This window comes from Neodiprion pinetum, chromosome 7 (genome assembly GCF_021155775.2).
Source record: "Neodiprion pinetum isolate iyNeoPine1 chromosome 7, iyNeoPine1.2, whole genome shotgun sequence".
NCBI lineage: Eukaryota > Metazoa > Arthropoda > Insecta > Hymenoptera > Diprionidae > Neodiprion > Neodiprion pinetum.
In genome coordinates this window covers 3,804,371-3,816,629 of record NC_060238.1, presented here as the reverse complement: position 1 = coordinate 3,816,629, position 12,259 = coordinate 3,804,371, and positions in this window count along the sequence as shown.

The window sequence follows — 12,259 nt, the reverse complement described above, 5'->3', positions numbered from 1 at the left end:
GCTCAACGTCGAAGCATCGAAGAATCTAGCGATGGTCTGGAACTTGTTGTTGGTGGCGTTTTAATTAGTGAAACAGTGCTTTTCTCGGGGGAAAACAAACGGTCAGAGTCCTGACGCGAGGGCCAGTATCAAAAAGTAAAAATTCCTCGCACATGGACGCAAATTCCCCTACGCCCATTAAATTTTCAACTCCTGGGACTTGGACTCTCCCTAAGGTACTTTAGCGTCCTTCTCGCATTCTTTACTAATTTAGCGAAAGCTGGTCGGTCTGGACACGTTCACCGTCTAACTCCCCCTATCTCTCCTTCTCTCTCTCTCTCTCTCTCTTTATTTTGTTACTTTTTTGATCGTAGTGTCCCAGGACTTGCGATAAACCCGCTTCCTCTTTCTCTCTCCATATATCTTTTTCCTTCTCCCTCTTCGCAGAATCATTCGATTTCTTATCATGCACTTGGAAATTCCACTCACCGCTGACTTGCCGAGAAAAGCTCCTTAAGCGAGGCGGCGTTCTCCACGCGCTCTGTGAACTCGAAACTTGTCGGCTCCTGGAGTCGGAAAACGGTTTTCGCTTACCTGAGCTTCCGCAGTTCAGCTTCCGCAAGCTTCTTGAACATTATAACAAGCCGGAAACAGAGCCCCGAAACACGTATTCCGGGCCTCGCTGTTCATCCGTGATCCAAAGTTTCTGATCCCTCTTCCTGGCCCCGGTAGTCCACACCTTCTGGGCTCAATGTGCTCTTGATTGGGCAGAAAAGTTTATACCGGATGAAACGATCTTTCACCTACTTCGATTTGAAGCTCGAACCGTTGATCCAAAACTCAAAGCTCTACGATTTTTACGTAATTCGTAATACCGCGTGTCTTCAAACATTCCTATTTTGGGTACAACAAATTCCTGCAAATTATCCAACAGATCAGAATGCAAAGTGTACAGGGTGTCTGTTTTGAGAAAAATATTCTCCAATATATATCGAAAACTTAAGCATTAAGTTGAGCAATGTTTCGGCAAAAGAGATTTTGTGTATCAAGGACATTAGGTAAGCATTCTAGTTTTTAGATCCGGGGCCTCTGCTGGGCCCATTGAGGCCCAACTTTTGTTCTTGTTTTTCAAACAGAATTTCCCATTTTTTATTGTAATTCATTATTTCATATTAAGCAGTGATTAAATTTTAATCATAGTCGATTAAAAATTCTCCGCAAACTTTTTTCACGAGAGAACTTTGAATGACATTTTGGCTCCGTTCGAACACTAGAAACCAAAAAATGAGCAAGAGTAAAAGGTACCAATTTTTCAGCAAGAAATCAGAAAATGCAATAATAAAGTTTGGCTTCAAGGGGCCAGCAGAAGCCTAGGACCCAAAAGCTTCGATGTTTACATCAAGTTTCGTCCAAAACATATTTCAATTTATTCCTTAGTTTTCGATATATTCTAAAGCATATTTAAAAAAATGGGACACCCTGTGTATCAACCAATGCCCGTAAAACATACACATCATGTTGTATCGAGAGTTTCAAAATCACATGAAATCCGATCCGAGGAAATGATTGAAAAAATTGAAAACGGACGGTATTGAAAAATTTCCGTCAGCTTTGATTATCTTTCGTTCTAATGGGAGTAACTTTTTTTTTTTTTCCCTCCTTATTTTCAACTTATCGTTTTCATTTCTACGAACTATTATCCCGGTAGTAAATGAATGTTTTTCAATGAATCCCGGGATAGCGGAAATGCTGTTACGCATATATTTTCCCACCATCGGAATAACATACGTATAATATATGACAGATCGAAAATTCAACCAGCCAGATAGAAGGCCGGCAAATGGCTTTCCGAATAACGTTATACATTCGTTGAAACATGGGTGAAAAGCGGTGACGGTGGTAGGCGGCGAGTTATACAGCTTTTCGCCCCCTCTCATTGAAGTTTAAAAGCGTTGCGAAGCGTGTCGTGGAAGCTCGTCGGGAGCAAACACAGAACTTCCGAATCCAGAATCCTGGGCCTCGTCACATCCGCCATTACGTTCGTATATCATTATTTTCAAACTACGTTAACCGTGCTTGCATCTGTGTGGGTGTGGATGTATATCTGATGCACTTAGTTACAAGGCTTAGCTCCAGGTCCGTATTACGCCGCAAAGTCTCGGGTTGAACACTTTCCGAAGTCGCGGTATATGCCGTAAAGTTTTGCACGTGACTTCGCTTCCAACGCGCGTTTGCGTGTGTCCGTGTGTATTTACTTATTGCGAATCGTGTAAGCGAAAAACGTGTTGCATAATTGTGGGAAATTTATTATTGTAGAAAAGATAGAGACGAAAAGAAAGTAAGCAAACATTTCGCCGTACGTTTCGTCACACTGAGAGAAATTATTTCTTTCGGTTATCGCTCGGTTCTTAACTACTTTCATTTTTTACCAAAATCGAACAATATACTTCCAGGTAGAAAATGAATGAATTCCGACAATATTCGTAAAGTTTTTTAATTATACCTGTTATACTCAATTTTTCCAGTTACTCTAACAAAATGAAATTTTTCACCGTGCACCATCAAAATTAGGAAGATCTCGAAAACGGCCGAGTGATAAATTCTGAAACTGACAGGACTCGGCAACCGAATGAAAAAGTATAAAAAAAAAAAAGCGACAGATTGATGAAATCTTCTTATTTTTGTTTTTTTTCAACTAAACATGCAAACCGTGAAAAATCGTAATCGTTTATTTAAATAAAAGTAGAGGTTCGTTGAATTAGAAAAAGTGATTTTCCACCCAAACTGATACTCCTCTTAGATCGCCAAACGAAAAATGATGAAAAATAAAGAAAAAAAAAGAAAAAACGTGGAACAAAGAGTATCGGAATAATGATATAACTAAAAATAAAAGCTTCGGCGCGGAAATGAAGAGAGAAAGAGAGAGTCGAGCGACGAAGAATGTGTCGTTCGAGTAAAACGTTCCGGAAAGGAGTGAAAAATAAAAGAGGAGAAGAGAAGAGAGGAAAGAATCGCGACAAGGTGCAAAACGGCCCGGCATTCCGCGGGTTTCCGGTTTCCTCGGCGCCTGCATCGTCCGGGGTTTCACCCTGCGTTATAATAGACGGGTTTCCAGGCATCCGGGGTTCCAATTTCTCTCCAAGAGGGTCCATCGAGTCCCACTTGACGACCCCCGTTCTGTCCGACAACGGGTATAGAATTACCTCAAGCGCGTGCCAGGTGTCGATTATTCTGTGGGGAATTTAACCAACAGGTTTTTGACGCGCCGTTTCATCGGAGGCAGGAAGTTGTCGAAACCGCTCAAACCTTTGACGCCCTGATTTAGTTTGCTCGGTTAAATTAGAGGAGAATCGAAGTTTTTGTAGCCGATGTTGATTTCGGATCGAATTTATCGTTTCAACGCTGCGGAATTTTTGGGTGAATCGAATTTATTTAACTACCTGTAAACGCGTTTTTGAAAATTATTATTTTTTTTTTTTTTCAAGCCCGACATCCGGTATCGTTTTACGAAATATTGAAAGTTACGTCACTTTCATTTCTTTTGAGCAAAATTATGTCGAAACAAATTATCACTTATACCCACATTCGTGTATAATTTGAAATTCTGTCGTGAAAGAATATTTGAAAAGTTTTCAATGTTTAATAATATTTTCGAACATTTAGGTATCGGCGAACGTGTTTTGAGAATATAATCAAACTCTAACTATCTCACTTTTCAATAATTTCCGATGCTGTTTTGGATCTACGAAAAACCAGAAACGGCAGTTTATAAAAATCAATAAGCGCAGTTCGAAAATTATTAAAAAATTTCTCATCAATCAAAGCTCCTTTCAAACTCGTATATATTATGTTCCAATGTTAATTCCGCTTTTCTTTTCTTTTCTCGATTTTTCTTTCAGTTTTTTTTCCTCCTCCTTTCTTTATAAATTTACGAATTTTATTAAATCAATCAATCGATCCTGAAATATTAATTTTGTCGTTTTATTTCTTTCTTTCTTCTCTTCTTTTACATGACGACATTTTTCACTTAATCATTCACGCAATTCATTTCTCACATCTATTCTTGTACTTCAACGTATTTACTTATCCTGACGACCCTTTTTTTCACAAGGTGTAAACTTTCTCGAGCACCTGACTGAAACTTCAATTAAAATATATTCAGTGAGAGAGCATTTTTCGATGAAAAGTTTTCAGTTTTTTTTTTTCCCCCTCAAGAATATCGGCACACATTTGTTAAAACAATGAAACTCACTGCTTAAATGAGCAAAAAGCTTCAGGCCATTGCCAATTTCATTCAAAATGCGGTGAAATTACTTAACATCCAAGAAAAATTAGAAATATAATTAATTGCCACGTCCAATGTAAAATCAGTAAAACTCCGAACAAAGTTTTATGTAAATATCCATATTATGTATAAAGGTACGGGTGCGCTTGTAAAAGACTGAAAATCGAATACATGGAAAAAAAACGCCGCCGATAAAATTACCCTTTGAAACTCATTCGTTACTAACAAATTATGTAAACAATTCTTTCTTCGGTGAAGATATACAAAAAAAAAAAAAAATAAGAACTTTCAACAAAACCGAGTGCTCTTTTAGCTTGTGGAAAGAATCCTTCTACATATTGTCAGTTATTTTTTCTGATCATAAAGTATTTCTCTTAACAATATTTTAATTTTACATACAATAAATTTAACCTCTTTGGAATAACTATGTGCACTATATTTAAATACATTGTATTAGTAATTTTTGCTGGATTCGTTAAATCTTTTGTTTACTAGAAAATAGAAATACAGTGCGCATAATTATTCTACGGAGATAAATTTTATTCTATGTAAAATAAAATTTTTTTTTTTTTTTATGAATCAACTGAAGAAAGAACTGTTTACATAATTTGTCACTAACAAGTGAGTTTCAGAATAAATGTACGCACAATATTTCAGTGCATTGAAATACATTCTATTAATAATTTTTACTGAATTCAATAAATAAAATAAATGAATATTTCGAAAACCGCCCGAAACTAGCTTTTCCTATTTTTACACTTCTTCGAAAGCTGCGTGAGCCGAAAAAAAAAAAAAAAAAGTCATCGAAGCGAGCCGATGACCGAATCTTCGTTAAGGGAAAGTTCCGCTCCAATTAGCTACCGACGGTGTTGTTGGGAATGAGAAAAAATTGAAAAATTGTAAAAAAAAAAGAAAAAAACAGAACAAAAAATAAATATCCCCCCCTTTTCTTGTCTATTAATTTTTCTCTCGATATTCCAGATCGTTAAATTTGAGCGATTGGTGGTCATTAAGGATAACGAGTAATGACAAGCGGCTAACCACCCACGCTCCGCCTTTCTCTCTCTCTCTCTCTCTCTCTCTCTCTGTCTCTCTCACCTTCGCTTCGATACCTGTCGCTGTAACGGCTTACATCTTGGAGAGAAGTTCCCGCCCTCCAACCGAGCTCTCTTGTACCCACTTATCTCCACGATATCTGGGCGAGCTCGTCTCTCTATCTTCTTCGTTTCAGTATTTTTTTTATTTTTTTTTTTTTTACCACTTCTTCTTCTTTCAGTAGCACGGAATAACACGGACGGGGAGGGAAAAAAGAAACATAGAGAAAGAGGCTCGGATGAATCGCTTATCGTAATTCTTCGGCTCAGACAAAATGAAATCGACTCCCAATCAGCGTCAACCTTAAAATTTCCCAGCGAGTTCTCGCCTAGTTTTTATCCTCGTCCAACGCCAGCACTAACCGTCAAATAATTTGTCAAAATTACGAAATGCGAAGGAAGGATTTCAACTTCTTGCCTATTTTTATTTATTTGTTTATTTTTTTTTTCAAATTTTTTTCAGCGAAAAAATTCGAAACTCTCTCAACGTATTTTCCTGCACCTCGAAATGACAAGTTACCGCAAAAATTGAGAAATCAAAATTATTACGATTGTTAGACCAAATTGTTGCCCAGGAATGATCGAAGATCTAATAAGAATACAAAATCCGGTACCATACGGTGAAAAAAAAAAAAAAAACAATACACTAGTACGGATATAAAATAAAGAATGTAGATCAATTTTTACAGTTATTAATCGAGTCGGATTGAATAAAGTGAACCTCATGGTGTGATTGTGTTAAAAATTAGATCCCCTGAGCTTTTCACGTTTTTCCTTTATCAAATGCTGTACTAATATTATTATTATTTTGATATTATTTTCGTTATAATATTGTGTATTTTTTTTTATCTCTTTATTTATTTATTTATTTTTTTTTTTTTCCTCTCTCCGCTACGGTGTTTGGTTACCTCGTTATTTTCATCATAAAAAAACAAATTAACTAATTAATTCACGGAAGTTGCTAGAGAGAGTGTGTGAGAGAGAGAGAGAGAGTATAGAGGCTTTCAGAGGGAGGGAAAGCACATTAAAGCACACACACCGTGAGGTACGCGCAACAGCACGCAGCTATTCAAAACACGGTTCAAGCTTAATGCGAGTGTACATATTATACAGATATATATATATATATATGTATATTTTTTATTTTTGAGTATATATGGAAGATTCCATGTGAACCCGACCAAAGTCTGGTCCTTACCATTTTTTGATTGTGTTTGAAAAATGTTTTGCAATTGTTCCGCCTTTGAATTCTTGTGCATTGTTTTATCATTCAACCGGTTGATTAACTTACAAATATTGAGAGTCATTTTGAGAAGGTTCTTATTTAAAATTCTCTAAAACTGTAGTTTTCTATTCCGAATATTTCGAGATCAGGTGATGGGCGTATTTCTTGGATATTTTTAACACTCGCAATTTTTTATTCATTTTTTCGGTCAACTAAGATATTGCTTGAACGGTTTGAAAATTTGCAAAAAATTTTCAAAACGTTTATTTTTAAAATTGCTCTACGATGGATCCGGTCTAGAAATGTTCGAAGCGGAGAACAAAATTTTTGAGAATTTTAGTAAATTTTTACACCCTTTAAACCACGTTTCGGGTGAAGAAATAAATTAAGAGTGGTAAAAAAATAAAAAGATTAATATTCGACCCATTATGAACTGGATTTTGAAATGTTCGGAATAGAAAATACAGTTTAAGAGAATTTTTTTACAATTCCAAAGACCGTCGTTTTCGTATTACTTTATTAGTAATTAACCGATAGAATGAAAAGTATGCAAACAAAGAATTCAGAGCACCGTTTCAGAGTTGGAACAATTGCGCGAAACATTTCGAAGTAAACGAAAATTTGTTGGGGTGAGACGTTGGTTGGTTTCGCGTGGAATTCCCCATATATATTCAAGGATCAAAGTATATTTTATTCAATTTTATCATTTAATTTGTCCGCTGTGTTGCAACGGCTTTTGCACAATCGCAAAGCGAAGCTTTATTCACAGAGAATCGTTGCAAGTCCGACTGTGTGCGAAAAACCAACCTGCAGCCGAGAGTAAACACTGCTTTACGTCGTCGGTGAAACGGGCTACGTTATGACAGAGAGAAGAGAGAGAGAGAGAGAGAGAGAGAGAGAGAGAGAGAGAGAGAGAGAGAGAGAACTCGGTACAGCTTACATTCTATTTTTACATTAATTAGTCAAATGCAATTATATTACGGTAGATCCGCTCGCCGCAATTCTCTCGACCGTTGCTTCACGTCACCAAAAACTCGGCTGATATGACTGAGAAACCGGAAGCGTAAGAAGCGGAGAAAATTTGAAAAGAAACCGGAAGGAAGAAAAAATAAAAAAAATATAAAAATTATCAATCGATCAGAGTGAAAAAAGCAGAATCGAATTTGCGAATGACAGAAAGAAGGGGGACAAATTTTGCGTTTATTTGTCGCTCTCTTTTTTTTTTTTTTTTTGTTTGCTATTTTATTCTTATTAACCTCGATGATTGTAGAAAAAAGAAGAGGAAGAAAAACGGTGAATAGGAAACAAATTGATTCTCAAGAGCTCCGTGATCTTCAAAGTAAGGATATTATTCATTTGTTTATTTAAATTTTTTTTTTTTTATAAAGTTCAACGGGCATACATGGACTTTTCCGAAAAAAAAAAAAAAAAAAACACAAAAAAAAAAAAGTACCAGTCGATAACTTTAAGAAACGTTCAAACGTTGTAAAATTTCAACAGTTTTGTAAATTAAGCGCGGTGTTATTTCAGAGGCTCCTTAACACTGTCAATTTCTGTATAATAAATAAGATTATTTGTAGAAGATCCATCGGATCAAAGTTCTCGGCTCTGTTATTACTGTTGCGGTTGGTTATTTTACAAACAAATGACAATTTCTCAGACGTAAAGAAAAGAAAAGTTCGATTTCCATTCGTTATTTGCAAATTATTAATTAACGTTTACGCTCACCTCGTTTTTCGTAACTCCAACAATATTCGAACGGTTTTTTTTTTTTCAACGATACCCGTTTCACTCAATTTTTCCAGTCACTCCAACAAATGAAATTTATCAAGTTTAAGGAGGAAGTAAAATCAAGCCTTCTGAAATACTTTTTAAGGAGACGCACAATGCGGGGTATAAAGCAGGTAACTTGCCTAAAATATTAAGGAACGAACTTACGTCGCAAGGACGCGGAGGGTTTTGATTAACGATTGGATTAAGGCATTGTTGCGGTAGCGCGATATGAAGTTGGGAGCCCCTGATCGCTAATAATGATCAACTGTATGATTTATCAACCGAAGTGTATACTCCGTGTATACCGTACGTTGGCGCAAGGGAGTCGCCCTGGGGCCCTTAATGAAAATATACGAAGTATCTACACACGTACGTACATGCATCTGTGCGCACATACGTATACAATATACATATACATACACACGTACACCCAAATACACCCTCCTAGTAACGCGCTTGATTTATCATATCCGATATTTTCCCTCCTCCCTTTGTTTTGCGTTTCTTTTTCCATTCTTATTTTTCTTCTTATGCCATATTCTTCAATATTTTTCACTGTTTTTCTCTTCATCGATCCCCGCCGCTCCCTCGGTAATCATAATTCATCCAGGCCGGACTATCGATCCGATCTTGACTCAGTCTTGTTCCTATTATTACTCGTTTCATCGACAGGTTATTGTTTACTTGATTATTCTTATCAGAAAACACAGGAGTCTAAATTCGAAAGATGCTTTTTTTTTTTTATTTTTATTTGTTTTATTTTTTTCCATCTTTCGTTCTTCTCTTCAACGTGAGAGGAAAAGATTGACGAATTTTACCCAAATCGGACGGTTTTGTAACCATTTATTTACTCGTTAAAGCGACGTCTTTTCAAGGGGATGGATTTGTAAACACGGTCAACCTGAGTGCATCGGATAAATTTTGTATCATTTGTATCGGCTAATCCTGAGAAATTTACCGTACCTACAAACCGTTTGGATAATTAATGGATTCGGAATCCTTCTGAATATTGAGGCGAATTTAACCTCCTCCCCCCCCCCCCCCCCCTCCCTCTTCCGAAACGCTCTCACCCGATGTGAACCATCGTCGAATTATCTGTTTGCAAATTATTACAGGCGAAGGAAATTAAAACTGTTTTTTAAAGTTTGACGGATTAATTTTTTTCCAATTGTTTTGAAAAGAAAAAAAAAACAATTCACGGAAGTGATAAGATTGAATTTAAACTCGAACGATTATTATTCACAGATTCGGTGACAGATTAAAGAACATGCATATTACGCACGACAGATCTTCGAAGTATATAAAGTAAGTATGTGTATGAATCAAAATTATAGGTTTGTTAGTAGAAAGAGAGAAAAAAGAACTGAATATCTTTTTTCTTTCGTTTTAATTGATAAAGAACAAAAGGTTGATGCAAAATTTTGTCAAGTAAAGAAAACTAAACTCACAACACCGTGATCGTTCGTTGAGAAAAATTATAGGTTTGCCTGTGCAACGTTGAAAAACGATTTATTTCCGGTAATTTTTAATGCTCATCGCTTGTTTGTAAAATCCTGTGTGTTTCAAATTTTATCATCCAGCGATATCCCGAAAAAATGACCAAGTATAAAAAACAGAAAAGAAAAAAAGAAGTGAAACGAAGAAGGCGAATAAACGACAGTTGAAATCGGTCATTTCTCATCGAAGCTTTTGCGAAGCTTCTTTTTTTTTTATTTTTTGTTCATTTTTTTTTTTTTTTACAATCACATTGGCAAGATATCGGTTACCGTCTGCAAAGGACGAGGACAATTCGTCGCGTACGATCCACTCGTGACGAAGAAGCAGGACGACTAATGGACCGACGTCGAGTCCTGTTTGCCTTGCAATCAAGAATCGAAAGGATAAATCCTCGCATTATTTTTTTTATTTTGTCGTGTAAGAGAAGATGTCGAGGCAAGTGTAACGGTTTAAACGGCGCGGCTATAACTGCGCAAATCGAATAAAAAAATAGTCTTGTTGTGTGCCAAAGAATAAACATCGAATCTACACACCGCTTAAATCCAATTTCACAACCTACATTTATTTTTTACCAAACAAAGTCCGGTCGCGATATTTTATTCGATAAAATTTTCAGTCGAAACGTAACGAGCTCGACAAGTTTGTAATAATGTAAGGTGAGGAGCCGTTTGCGAGAAATAAAAAAACGTAGAAAAACAAACAACGTTGTTTATTTGACATTTGACATTTATAAAAGACGTATTTTAATCCTGCGGACGACTGGATGGACGAATTCATGATTGAAAATAATTAGTATCGACAATTTTATTTATACTACTTATACACGCCCCTGACTCATTTATTCGTTAAGCAAAAAAGGAGGTACGTACAGTTTTCATAAAAAATAGGACAATTCGCTCGCAATTTCTTTAAAATGAAACAACATCGATCGATTGATTTTACATCTAGAAACACAGACTCGAACAATTTTCTTTACAGCTTATAATTTCTGTGTTCAATTTAACAAGTTATTTCGTCTTTTTTTTTTTTTTTTTCTTTGTACGTTTCTTTTCTTTCGTTAACGGAAAATTTCTTCATATTATATTGCAAATGCAGCGAAAGTTCGCAAAGGGTTGAAAACAATTTTCATGGATACCACAATTCTTTTGAAAGTAAATATGCGACATTTTTGAAAATTGTTTCATCCAAGCTTCTATTTTCGTTGTGTTTTCAAGAAAATTTTATACCTGCACTTTATCTTACCGGAGAATATGAAATACAATAATAATAATAATAATAATAATAATAATAATAACAACAACAACAACAAAAACGACACACGACCCGTTTTCGATCTTCATTAATTATATATTGATTTCCACTTGGTAAACTCCCAAAGGATGAATTACCTCAGGCATCCACGATATCAACCGAATGCTCAACTGATATATATATACATGTGTGTAGAAAAAAATATGAGCGTTTATCCATCGATTTTCAACCTAATACCGCCGGACTTATTTATCCATTAGAATTTTGTTTTTCTAAAGGAAAAATAAAACTCTACCGTAACGATCGGTCATTATAAAGGGACGTTTGCACGTGAAGCCATTTTTTGTCATCATAATTATTGTTGTTATTATTTTTTATTACAATTTCGTATAAAAAAATGAGGAGATATTGCGAAGAAATAAAAATTCAATCCCATTAGACAGCTTAACGTATTTTTCGATTATTCCTCAAACCATAGTTTCGTAACATAAAACTGACGAACATATACGGATAATGGGAGTGAGATTTGCAAAATGAAAAATGAAAAAATAATAAATAAGTAATCGAAACAGCTGAAACAGAATTAAGATTCTTCAATAACGTGAAGTAAAATAATATTAACGAACCAGTTTCTCCGGCATAAGGGAAAGAGTAGAATAAATTACGACGAATATTTTTTTTTTCCAAACATTTCTTAACAATTTTTCGATCCAAGAGATTTGAATCTTTTCTTCATAATCGTACAGGTTCAGAAATTGTTTTATTTTCAATATTCGGGCTACGAGCTGGAACCCGAAAAGACATATTCGCTTTAAAAAATTTCTTCCGTCTTTTAAAAATTTCAACAGTGACGTCAAGAAATACGTCACGGCAAAAATTCTCGAGTTCGGAGTCGTTCTCTACTTAAACGCGTTACGCCCTCATATTGTTATCAATTTGAATGAAAAAAATTCTCCAACGTTATCGAAACTGTAAATAATAAAGCCCTCAAACTCAAGTTGCTCCGAGTGTTTTAATTTTCTTGAAAAAAAAAAAAAAAAAAACAGCGGAGACTCGATTATACCGATTCACGATTATCCGGACAGCCAACCGCGATCAAGTAACTTTATACAAGTCGAATTCGTGAATGCACGGACATTTCGAAACCGACGAAAA